Consider the following 13,956-nt stretch of genomic DNA (forward strand, 5'->3'; position numbering starts at 1 on the left):
GGGTGAAGAGGGATATGACATCGAAGCTCACTAGTAGGTCGCTGGGCTGTAAGCTTTGTTTCTTTATGATCTCTATAAACTGGAATGAGTTTTTTACGTGTGAGGTGATGGATTCTGCATAGGGCTGTAGTTGTTTGGCGAGAAATTTGGCTAGGTTTTGTAGAGGTGAGCCTATGGAGCTGACTATAGGTCTGAGTGGGGTTCCTTCTTTGTGTATCTTGGGGAGACCATAGAGTTTAGGGCATCTGGATGATTTCTCTCTGGGAATGATTCTTTGCTGGATCTCTTCGCTAATGGGGGAGGCTTTTATCTTGGTTCTGGTGGTTTTTTCCAGGTAGGTGGTGGGATCTGTATTTAGGGGTTTGTATGTGGAGTCTTGGAGTAGGTTGGTTAATTTGGTTTGGTAGTCAGATGTGTTCATAACCACCGTGGCGTTGCCCTTGTCTGCTGGTAGGATTATTATGCTGGTGTCTTCTTTCAGGTTACGTAGTGCTGTCTGTTCCTCTTTGGGTAAGTTGCTTTTGGGTGGCTTGCTGGTGCAGAGGATGTTGGTGATTTTGAGTCTGATTTTGTTAGCGTCATCGGGGTTGATTTTGGTCAGGCTGGTTTCATATGAACACATCTGACTACCAAACCAAATTAACCAACCTACTCCAAGACTCCACATACAAACCCCTAAATACAGATCCCACCACCTACCTGGAAAAAACCACCAGAACCAAGATAAAAGCCTCCCCCATTAGCGAAGAGATCCAGCAAAGAATCATTCCCAGAGAGAAATCATCCAGATGCCCTAAACTCTATGGTCTCCCCAAGATACACAAAGAAGGAACCCCACTCAGACCTATAGTCAGCTCCATAGGCTCACCTCTACAAAACCTAGCCAAATTTCTCGCCAAACAACTACAGCCCTATGCAGAATCCATCACCTCACACGTAAAAAACTCATTCCAGTTTATAGAGATCATAAAGAAACAAAACTTACAGCCCAGCGACCTACTAGTGAGCTTCGATGTCATATCCCTCTTCACCCAAGTGCCTATCAAAGAAGCCTTGACAGCTATTCAAAACAAATATAACCCCCCCAAACACATCTTAGATCTGACCAACCACTGCCTATCCAACACATACTTCATCTATAACGGACAAAAATACAAACAAACAGAAGGAGCACCCATGGGATCACCCCTCTCACCTGTCATTGCCAACCTCTACATGGAACACTTTGAAACCCAAGCTCTAGAAAAATCGGATCACAAACCCAAACTCTGGCTCAGATACGTAGACGACACCTTCATAATCTGGCCACATGGGAAAGAAAAACTGGACAACTTCCTCACACACCTCAACAGCCTACACCCCAAAATACAGTTCACCATGGAAACAGAAGCTAACAACCAACTTCCCTTCCTGGATGTCTTAGTCTACAAGAAATCCAATGGCTCCCTAGGACACACCATCTACCAGAAGAAAACACACACAAACCGCTATCTGCACGCTCTCTCACACCACCACCCAGCACAGATCAACTCTGTAGCCAAGACACTCATCTCCAGAACAAAACGCTTAGCTGACGAACAACACCTAAAACCCGAACTACACACTCTCACCAATGTACTAACATCCAATGGATTCCATAGAAATAAGATTACAAACCTAATCCAAAAAGAAACCCCCACCAAAATCCAAGACAAAGAACAAGAAAACGGCAAAGCCCTCCTCCCATACATAAAAGGCACCACAGACAGAATCAGTAAGATCCTTCATAAACACAACATCAAAACAGCATTCTGCACAAACAGAAAAATATCCACCATCCTTAGAAACCCCAAAGATAAAATTGAATTAGAAAATCAAGGAGTATACGAAATCCCATGCACCACTTGTCCCACCACATACATCGGACAAACCAACAGAAGAATAAGTGCACGCATTGAAGAACATAAGAACTCAGTCAAAAAAGAGGAACCAACATCTTCCCTGGTCCAACACCTTAAAGCCACAGGACATGAAATTGACTTTAAAAATACCAGAACCATTGCCAAAAGTGAACATTTTAATAACAGAATAATCAGAGAAGCCATCGAGATAGAAAAACGCCCACACAGCATGAACAAGCGAGATGATACCTCCCGCCTACCAGCCATTTGGAAACCTGCCCTTATTGACAAACGACTCCCTAACCCCAAAATCTTAAACCCCTCTGCAACTCAGACTAACCTGAGCACAACCAAACAGAACACTCCCCCAGCCAATCAGAGCACAGCCAAGCCTCCTAACCATTCAGAACACACCTCCACCCAATCAGAACACAGCCAAGCTCCCATCCAATCAGTTCATACCCTCACTGGCAGTTAAAAGGAAGAAACAGCTAAAACCACACATTGCTGCTCAAAGCAAGAAGCTAAAAACACCAGCCTGAAGATGACGAATGTGACTTCGTCGAAACGTTGCCAAGACACTTCCAATTTTACGCGGGAGAAAACCCGAACAACCAAAGACCTATATACAAATACCCGCGAAAACCTCAGAAAACAATATATATATATATATATATATATATATATATATATATATATATATATATATATATATATATATATATATATGAAAATAAAATGATCACCAGGGTAGTAAAACTATAAAATTTATTAAAAAGCGCCTAGCTTTCGCCGTCACCTGCCGGCATCCTCAGGGCTAGTGCGCCAGGGAGTGGGAGGGTCATTCTTATAGGTGTGGTGAGGTCTGCGCACGACTCCTCGACCTCGTCATCGGGCCTAAATAGGATAACTGCGTGCGGCTGGTCTGTTCCTTTCTATTCATCTCAACCGCCCGTTCATCCTCCTCCATCCTTCTCTCCCTCAATCTTGAGGTGGGCGGGCAAATGTCTCTATGGTTGCAACAGTCTCTATGTTTGAGCTCTTTTCCCTCGGGGGTAGATGGCAGTGTGCATTTCGTGTTTCTTTTACAGTCCTCCTTCGTTCCATCGTTCTTCCTATGGCAAGTTTTTTGTTGTTGAATTTTGGTATTTTTGTTTCTTATACAGGTATCATTTAAGTGATCACATGGGTCCTTTCGAGGTAGTTGTAATTCGTTAACGGTCTGGGGCTGGAGGGGGGGACCTTTCGAATGTGGAGGGGGGAGTAGTGATTCTTCAATTGTCCCTGTGTGTAGTCGCTTTGTGCGCACTGCGCCCTGTTCGGGCGGTCCGGAAAGGGTAGCGGTGGGGCCATGCCTTCGCTCTTCCTCTTGGGGTAGGTATCGTCCAGGTGATCTCACACGCCCCTCCCAAATAGATGTAGTTCGTCGGCAGTCCAAAGCCGAAGGGCAAGCCACTCGGTCGTGGGTGGAGAGGGGCGGAGGCTCCCCGCCCGTCGCCACCCCCAGCTGTCCGGCGCGTCTCCTGCTATGAGTGATCGATCCGGGGGGAAGGTTAGCAGTAGAGTCGTGATCTGTTTGGTCTTTGCAGCGTCCTTCCTCGCTACAAGTAGGTATAGATCGTCGGCAGTCCGAAGCCGAAGGGCAGGCCATTCGGTCATGGGTGGAGAGGGGCGGAGGCTCCCCGCTCGTCGCTACCCCCAGCTGTCCGGCGCGTCTCCTGCTACGGGTGATCGGTCCGGAGGGGAGGGTAGCGATAGAGTCGCGATCTGTTTGATCTTTGTAGCATCTTTCCTCGGCTTGTCTCCTCCTCCCTGCGTCGTCGGTGGTCATACGGATCCTCCGAAGCTCTCCGGGATACGCAAGCGGGGGGAACGGTGGCTTGATCTCTTGAGTTCTTTCTCCTTCTTGCGGTTTCCTCTCTCCTAACTTGGTCCCCTTGATCCAGCGGGGGGCTCTCTCTTTTCTTTCTGAAATGACTGGCACATTTCCTTCCATATGCAGGTGGGTTGCCATATCTAAGGGTCTCCCCCCTCCTCCAACCGCGATGTCTTCCTTAGTATTGGTCACCACATTTCGAGTATCTATATCTTCCTTAATGCCATTAGAGTTATTATTGGAACGTCGGGGGTGCTGTCCTTGATTACTAGTGCTCCACAGCCTTAAAGCCATGTATGCCGGGCACAGGTCCACATGCCGGTTAATAGAATTGTCATCCGAGAGCCATGCCTCCTTAAATAGGCGGCCCCCCTTGGTATTGTCGCTAGCCAATACGCTGACCTCACTGAAATTAAATTTATGATCTAATTCCGCCATGTGTGCCCATATTTGAGAATGTGGATCTCCCCTTCTTACTGCTAACTTATGCTCGTGGACCCTGGTTTTAATCCGTTTGGCTGTCTCCCCAACATAGTTGGATCGGCAGTCCATACAATTGATCTTATAAACGGCTGCCGACCTTTCAGTGTTGGGGAGCGGGTCCTTTGGGCGCATTACAGCTGCCCGCAGTGTTTGGTTGGGTCTATGGGCCACTTGTATCTTGTGCGGTGCTAAAATCCTTGCAGTGGCCTCTGAGACGTTGTGGATATAGGGGAGAGTAATACGTGTGGTTACTTGGGATGTAAGTCTTTGGGGTGTGGGGTCACTCCGGGGTCCAGATGGTTTGTTGAACCGATTGATAAATTTGGCCGGGTACCCATTGTGTTTACACACCCGGAAGAGATAATTTCTCTCCTCCCTCTTGGCTCTGGCAGTGCTGCAGTGCGACTCCACTCGCTTGAATAAGGTCCTGACACAGCTGGCTTTATGAGCCATGGGGTGATTGCTCTCAAAGTGTAACATCCTGTCTGTACATGTGGGTTTTCGGTATACCCTGGTAGTCAGACATCCGTCCACCTGGCGCTGTACTAACACATCTAAAAACGCTAAACTGCCCTGGTGTTCCTCTTCCATGGTGAACTGGATGTCTGGGTATACCGAATTCAGGATGTTCATAAAGCCAGTCTTGTGCCACTCCTTGATGACCACAAACGTATCGTCCACATAGCGGGCCCAAAATTTTGGTTGGTATTGGGCCAACGCTATGTGTTCCAGTCGCTGGAGTACCACCTCTGCGATCACGCTGGAGATCGGCGACCCCATGGGAGTTCCCTTAATCTGTTCGTATGTCGTGCCCTGAAAGGTGAAATAAGTGTTAAGGCAGACCCCCATTAATTTTATAAGGTCTTCCGTTCGGGACTGCCGACGAACTACATCTATTTGGGAGGGGCGTGTGAGATCACCTGGACGATACCTACCCCAAGAGGAAGAGCGAAGGCATGGCCCCACCGCTACCCTTTCCGGACCGTCCGAACAGGGCGCAGCGCGCACAAAGCGACTACACACAGGGACAATTGAAGAATCACTACTCCCCCCTCCACATTCGAAAGGTCCCCCCCTCCAGCCCCAGACCGTTAACGAATTACAACTACCTCGAAAGGACCCATGTGATCACTTAAATGATACCTGTATAAGAAACAAAAATACCAAAATTCAACAACAAAAAACTTGCCATAGGAAGAACGATGGAACGAAGGAGGACTGTAAAAGAAACACGAAATGCACACTGCCATCTACCCCCGAGGGAAAAGAGCTCAAACATAGAGACTGTTGCAACCATAGAGACATTTGCCCGCCCACCTCAAGATTGAGGGAGAGAAGGATGGAGGAGGATGAACGGGCGGTTGAGATGAATAGAAAGGAACAGACCAGCCGCACGCAGTTATCCTATTTAGGCCCGATGACGAGGTCGAGGAGTCGTGCGCAGACCTCACCACACCTATAAGAATGACCCTCCCACTCCCTGGCGCACTAGCCCTGAGGATGCCGGCAGGTGACGGCGAAAGCTAGGCGCTTTTTAATAAATTTTATAGTTTTACTACCCTGGTGATCATTTTATTTCCTATCATGAACACTCCCAGGTTTCACGTTTTTAATTTTCTTAAACGCATATATATATATATATATATATATCAATAAAAAAATCCAAAACTGATATAGCTACAACAGCCAGACCCATTTATTATACTTTCTACCACCCTGAAGATATATGTTGCTTGATATATCATCTTAGCCCAACTCCTAGGGAAAAATCACATTTTTAAGGCTTTTTTTCTTTTTTCTTTTTGAAGGCTAACAGACCCGCGGCCTTACAAATCTTGGCACTCTGTGGATAGGGAGGGGAAGACACTGAACCAGAAAAGGCATATCTCCTAGGTCTCATCCAATGATATTATTTATTATTTAAACAAGTTCATATAACCACCCAACTCATACATGATGCCTCTAGGTATAACATTGAAATATCAGTATAAAAACTGATAGCTTATAACATTGAAATATCAGTGTAAAAACCCATAGCTCCTCTACCCATCACAGCAACAGCGACCACACAGTTATACCATGACTGGCTCCTTATCAGTTGGGACTCATTGACAAAATCACATCTTCAGGATCTCCCAGAAAGGTAACAAAGTGGGGCCAATCTTATCTCCAGGGAATACTATTCCAAAGGGATGGAGTCACCACAGAGAAGGCCCTTTTTCTCAGTCCCACAAGATGTACCTCCATAATAGATGGGACCTATAACATACCTTGTCTTCCCACTCTGGTGGGTTAGGGTAACAAAGGACAGGCGGCCTTTCAAATATCCTGGCACCAAGCCATGTAGAGGTTTAAAGATGACAACTAGTATTTTGAACTGCTTCTAGAAGCAGATCAGTAATCAATGCAGCTCCCACAAGAGGTATTGTTGTTCAGTTGTTAGGTCATGTCTGACTCTTTGTGACCCATGGACCATAGTGTGCCAGGCTTCCTGGCATCCACTATCTCTCTGAGTCTGCCCAAATTCATACCCATTGCATTGATGACACTATCTAACCATTTTATCCCCTGCTTTCCCCTTCTCCTTTTGCCTTCAATCACAAAAGGTGATACATGCACTAATTTCAATTTGTGCAGTACTATGCAAGCCCTGCATTTTGAACTAATTGAATCTGCTGGATAAGATTCCAGAAGCCCCATGTACAATGTGAAACAATATTCCAAACTGGATACATCTATGGCATGGGGACTGTGAAGAGGGCATGTTGGTCCAGGAAAGGGTGCAACTGGTATACAACTCGTAATTGCAGACAGACCCTCTGGCCATGACCACAACCTGCTTCTGCTTCTTCTTCTTTTAATATTTTATTGATTTTTAACAATTATCAAAAAAGTGCTATTCTAATTATAAATCATATCTTTCTTATTATAAAAGTCTAATTATATCTAAGGGTTTTCCATTCTTTTAATCATATTCAAACAAATATTTGATCATATAATGTCTCCTCTGGTAGGTCAAATCTATTTTTTAAGTCTAACTCTAGCTTTCTTCCTTTGCCAAGTAGCTTTCCAGGCCAAGGCAATTAAATTGCCAAAGAATTTTTAGTGATAAATTCATGGTTTCAAAATTTTGGTATAAGTATCTTGGGAACGAAGTTAATGGAGAAACAGAAGGTTAGGCAAATGGAAGATGGTTGGACTCACAGAAAAATTCCATTGCTAAGAGCTGAATCTGGAAAAAAAAAAGCCTGCTAAAGAGACTACAAATATAATCATCATGCTGCTGCTGAATTCCCTGAAAGTCATCTCCCCATTCAGACAGTTATGAAAAAAACAGCTCTGTTCAAAGTGGACACTGAGTAACTTCTTATCTGGAGATAATCCCATTAATAGGAAATGGACACTTATGTACTATAGTTAATCATAATCATAATCACAATCACAATCATCATCATCATCATCATCATAAAATTGGAAGGGACCTTGGAGGTCATCGAGTCCAACTCCCTGCTCAGGCAGGAACCCTACACCATTTCAGCCAAATGGCTGTCCAGTCTCTTCTTTAAAACTTCCAGTGTTGGAGCATTCACTGCTTCGGGAGGCAGGTTGTTCCATTGGTTAATTGTTCTAACTGTCAGGAAGTTTCTCCTTAGTTCTAAGTTACTTCTCTCCTTGATCAGTTTCCATCCATTCCTCCTTGTCCTGCCTTCAGGCGCCTTGGAGAATAGCTTGATTCCTTCTTCTTTATGGCAGCCCCTGAGATATTGGAACACTGCTATCATGTCCCCGCTCATTCTTCTCTTCGTTAAAATAGACATACCCAATTCCAGCCTTTCCTTATATGTTTTAGCTTCCAGTCCCCTAATCATCTTTGTTGCTCTTCTCTGTACTCTTTCTAGAGTCTCAGCATCTTTTTTACATCATGGTGACCAAAGCTGGATGTAGTATTCCAAGTGTAACCTTACCAAGGCATTGTAAAGTGGTATTAATACTTCACGTGATCTTGATTCTATCCCTCTGTTAATGCAGCCCAGCACTGTGTTGGCTTTTTTGGCAGCTGGTTAGCAACTGCCTTGTCTAGTGACCGTAGACAGTTACAATAGTGCTGAAAAAGTAACTTTGCAACCAATCCTCACATTTATGTCCTTTGTAGGTTTGTAAAGCGAAGGAAAACTGAAGTAAGATCATTACATTGTGATGCTTCATTTAACAACTGCTTCTCTTAACCCCCAAGTTGTGGGTCCACATTGCAGTTGCTAAGCAAGGACTATCTGTAGTCATGATGTGAACATGCACACTTCACCCCTTGCTGTCCCAGTCTTTTCTAAAATGTTCTTTCTAAAAGAAATGTTCTTTTCTCACTGCTCCCTGTAACAAATACTACTTGGGAATTAAGAAATGCACCCTGATGGTCGCATTGAGGGAAATATTTTTAAGGAGTAGCAAAACCCCCTTCAAATTTTGCTGTGATATTCATCATGAATCCATTTTCAGCTTGCTGGAAATAAAACAAAATAAAATAAAACAAAGCACAGTAGGGAGGCTTCAGTTGTACTTGCTTGAAAAAAATGGCAAAGCACTTCTTTAGAACAATTCCTGCACAGTGCTGATATCTTAATCCTGAGCTATATGGCTGATTATATTTTGGACTATTCCATTATTAGTTGGCTCAATAAAGGTATTGCACTGAGACATGAGTATCACTCTGTCCTCCCACTCAGATGTAGACTGAGGGGCCAAAGATAAGCTTAACAATGTTCACTGGGAATATGTAAACTTCAGAATGGGACAAGAGAAAAGATTTCATGGAACCTGTGCATGAAAAAGGAAATCTTAGCAGGAATTGGTTGCTCCTATCATTACAATTGAAAGGGGAGACATAATGATGGCTATAGGTAGTTCTCAACTTATAACCACAATTGGGATAGAACTTCCATCGCTAAACAAAGTGGTTGTTAAATGAGTTACCTCTCCAATTTTACTACCTTTTTTGCTGTGGTTGTCAAGTGGAGCTAGCTTCCCCCATCGACTCTGCTCAAGAAAAGCCACCTGGAAAGGTTGCAGATGATTTTTGGCGGTCACTTGAGGTGCCTCTCACCAAGACACTGAATGTAATTTTTGAAGGCCTCTTTTGTCACCCAGCCCAGTGCTTCCTCCTCCCATTCAAAAGCTTTTAAGGGTGCCAACCATTGATAGGCTTCTTACAGAGTAAAGAGAAGAATCATCGCTTGACTTTGGGGTTTTGAAGATTCATTTCAATTTGACTAGAGAAAGATTGTAGTTTTTCAAATATAAGATTATTTTCATTTGATACCTTACTATCTTTTAAAGGAATTAAGAGAACATTTTCTGAATACTAGCTTATAGTAAGTTGATTACCAGTGTTTTAAGATAGTTTACAGATTGGTGTTATTTCTTAAACTTAGAGTCAAGTTGTATTGTTACTATCGCTGAACTAAAAGAAAGTTGGAGGTCACCTTTGTTATATTTGTTAAATGTATTTTTTCCCTTTAGGGCACCTAAATGTTTGGTCATTCCTTTTCTCTTTTAGGTTGCTTTCTATTTTAATATATGATGTTGAAACTTCGTAAAGATATTATAAAAATCCCCCCAAAAGGTATGGGTGTCCTGGTTTTATGTTATTAAGGCTCTTTTATTTGTGAATGTCAGCACATTAAATAGAACTGGCAAACCCCTGTCCTTAACTGATGCCAAAACAACACTGAGCCTACTACAATCTGCTACCTTAGCCCAAATTTCTTGTTTCTCTCATCTGACATCTCCACGCTCCCCTCTCCCCTTTCTCAGACCAAACTGATGAGGCACTATTAGAGCCACATCATCAGCCTTTAAAAGAATATTTATACGTTTACCACAGATCTTGGATATATGATGTCTGAACTATACAGGAATCTTGGATTATTTTTGACATAGAGATTAAAAAGCAACCCTGTCTAATACCTTTATGAGTAAGCATACTCTGATTTAGAGAACCATTTATACTCATGCACACTTTCAAATAGTATTTGAGTAAAGAGTCTTAACCAGCAGTAAGATTCAGGGTTCAAAAGTCCTCCTCCACATGATAGAATGACCAGGCCCTAATTGTTTGCTTGAAACTCAGAATAAATGAAGCAAACTGTGGCTGTCTATTGGGAGGAAATTCCTATGTATGGTGATTGTGATAAAAAAAATGTCCACTTCCTAGTCCCAGGCAGATGGTATTCTTGTGGTAGATGGGACTTGGTTGGAACTGGATGAAGCTGCTGAGATTGGAAAGAGTACGGAGATGTATTGCAAACTATTTATATGTAGTCTAGATTTAACCATAGTTCTATTGGCATTGAGAATGTCTTGAGCGAAAGAAGTTTATATTTATTAAATAGACATTACAAAGAGAAATATTTTATTTTATGAAGACAAGTTGAAGGCAGTGACTTAAATTTAATAAATTAATTGGACTTAGGATGGATTTTCTATTGGTTTGACATATGCAATTAAAGAAAGTTTCAATGCATTGTTTTGTGCATATAAAGTGGATTTGAAAATGGGTCACTTTTCTGCTTTTCTTTTCTTTTTGTATATAATGCTTGAGTAGTTCCTAAAGTTGGCAAAATATTATTGAAAATGAATTTGAATGTATCTATGTTAAAAATATGTTTTAAAAGATGTCTTAGAATTAATTCATTTTAATTATAAAGATGAAATATTTTTAAAAATATTTATATGAAAGGGTTTTCCCTTTAAGATTAAAGAATTTGGAAGAGTATAGTGATTTTTGGTAATATAAATGTTAATCTGAGGATGGGCTCTAGCACGAGTCTGAAAGCTTGGAAGACTAAACCTCTGGTCCCAGTAACCCACCCAGATTAGATGTTGCAACATTATCCTGGGACATGTATATTTGCCTTCATTCATGATAAATGTTAATATAAATGAAAGTAATGTAGACAAATTAATAAGAATAAATAGAAATATATATCACTTCCCAGGTTAAAAAAAGAAAGGGGGGGATAGATTTGGTTAAGATGCCGAGGTAAACTGTTTTAAACAAAGATATATTTTTGGTCTTATTTATATTGGGATAATAAAAAAAAATACAACCTTCCTGTGTAGGAATCTGCCAGAATTTTTCCAGGAAGAAACCGAGCAGAAATGTGTGATACAATTGTAATACATATGTGTGATTGAAGCTGTTACAATATAGTTCTGCATTTTTATGAATATATACTTGTGTATATGGCGTGCACTTTTGTTCTTAGTATTGCTCTCTACTTTGTGGAGCAACCTTAAGTAATATGGCCTACAGCAACCCCCTCTTTTTCAGAATGTTGGCTGTGGAATTCTAGGAGTTGAAGTCCACATGTCTTAAAGTTGCAATGAGTGGGAAATAGTTTACTACAACCTTTTCAAGTACCTTGATCAAGAAGGATATATGTGCAATAGGACAATAGTTCTCAAATGCTTTTCAGGCTTGTCCTCATTTGCTCTTCCCGTGGGTAGTAGCAATAGCTACTTAGACATATATACCACTTCACAGTGCTTTAACGTCCCCTCTAAGCAGTTTACAGAGTCATCATATTGCCTCTAACAATCTGGGTTCTAATTTTACCTGTCTTGGAAGGATGGAAGGTTGAGTCAACCTTCAGCAGATGAGAATCAAACTGCTGGCAGTCAGCAGAATTAACCTGCAATACTGCGTTCTAACCACTGAGCCACCAAGACTCTTAATGCTTAAAATGCTTTGAGAAAAGCATAATAAGACATCCCTGGATTGTATGAGTGCTATTGATCAACCCTCTAATACTGAAAACACATATACTAACCTACCCAACCACCTACACACTCACACACAATGGTGTAGACCCCTTCAAGTTACTCCATGGAAATATCCACAAAGCTGACAATAATATAGAAGTGTTTTGTCATGATCCCTTATCCCTTCTGATCCCTTTTTGACTACGGTAGTCAGTATGTTTGTGCAACCATTTTATCTGAACTGACAAAGTTTAAAGTGACAGCTGAATATTTGCCAGCATCTCTTTGAATAAATGAGCAGTTACATAAAATTAGGATGAACAACATTGTTACAATTATTAACCCAATGTATTGAACTTGGCTACTTCTGGAAAAAACAAACTGTTATCAGTGTCTACACAAATCAAGAACATGCAGTTCAATCAAAGATTGCAAACTGCACAATGAAATTATTCCTTACATAGCCTGAAACACATTGTGTCCCATACAGATTATACAATAACCACACTAGGCCCCTCAGAACTCTACAGCTTTCATTTTCCATGCATATATAAAATTATCCTTTCTTCCTTTGGCCAAATTCTTTCCTTTCAGTTTTTTTCCAGCAGCCCAGCAGCTCCATATCCAGGTTGTCTAGAGAAGGAGCTGAGCTCTATGGTACATTTTTCAGTGAATACTCAAAAGCCATGAAAACCAATGCGACTCTTGTTAATATTTATTTATTTATTTATTTATGAGACTTATATACTGCTTTAAGTGCAAGCACTCTCTAAGCGGTGTATACCAGTAAGCAATGTATATATATATTTACATTGCCCCCAACAATCTGGGTCCTCATTTTACCTACCCAGGAAGGATGGAAGGCTGAGTCAACCTTGAGCCAGTGAGATTTGAACCGCTGACCTGCTGAACACAGTCAGCTAAAGTGGCCTGCAGTACTGCACTCTAACTGCTGCGCCACCAACAATTGATCCAGTGTGAAATTCTAATTATGTATTCTCACCATATTGAATGGATTTTTATGGAACAGATGTAGGCTGACTTTTCAGCTAAGACCTTTCTGGTATGATTGCATCTATTCAGCACAGCTCTTAGATAGAGCATGCAGGGGCTTACCCCACAAAGAAGTACTGTTCCCTTTGGAGTGGGAAATAATATAACAATTCTGGTAAGTTTATATATGGAAAGGAATCATAGATGATCAATCTAAGATTGGAATCTAGGTTTGAACAATAACAATGCAATAACATTGTTCTTGCTGCATTTCCTATTGGTAAATCATAATTCTTCATATAATGATATATTCCTAATACTTGGCATGTAAATCAGAAGTATACTTGTATCTTTAAAACATACTGATTTTTATAGCAATACTTCAATAGGTTTATGGATAGAAAATGAGACCAGAGTGATAGAAGTCTTCTACATCTGATAAGAAAGTACCCCTTTATCTGTTTTACATTTCCAGAATAAGTTGATAGCCAATCCTTTCTCTAATATGTTCAATAAAAAATACATTTTCTTAATATTAAATATCAAAAACCCAAACATTCCAAATATTCTTTAAAATCCCTAACCATTGATTTGGTAATATGGAACATTGCTATGAATTAGTATTTCATAACTGGCCATGTAACTTGCTCTTATGTATATTTAATCTGGATTTTTTAGTTTTTCAGTATTTTTATTTTTAAAAAATTTTTAGGGTTAATCATAATAATTTTTTTTAATTGTAAGCTTCTCAGAGTCATTGGCTTGAGATAGGTGGCTATGGAAATTAAACAAGCAAACAAACTTGACAATTTTGAATTGCAGGGAATTCAACTCCTAGAATTAGTAGCAATAGCCATGCTGGCTGGGCATTCTGGAAACTGAAATCTCTGCATCAACACATCTTAAAGATGATGAAGTTTGGAAATACAGCTGTGAATGTAGGCTTAATGCTTGCAAGAAAAGTGC

The sequence above is a fragment of the Crotalus tigris genome, unplaced genomic scaffold (genome assembly GCF_016545835.1).
Source record: "Crotalus tigris isolate CLP2741 ecotype Arizona unplaced genomic scaffold, ASM1654583v1 scf7180000018691.1937549, whole genome shotgun sequence".
Taxonomy (NCBI): domain Eukaryota; kingdom Metazoa; phylum Chordata; class Lepidosauria; order Squamata; family Viperidae; genus Crotalus; species Crotalus tigris.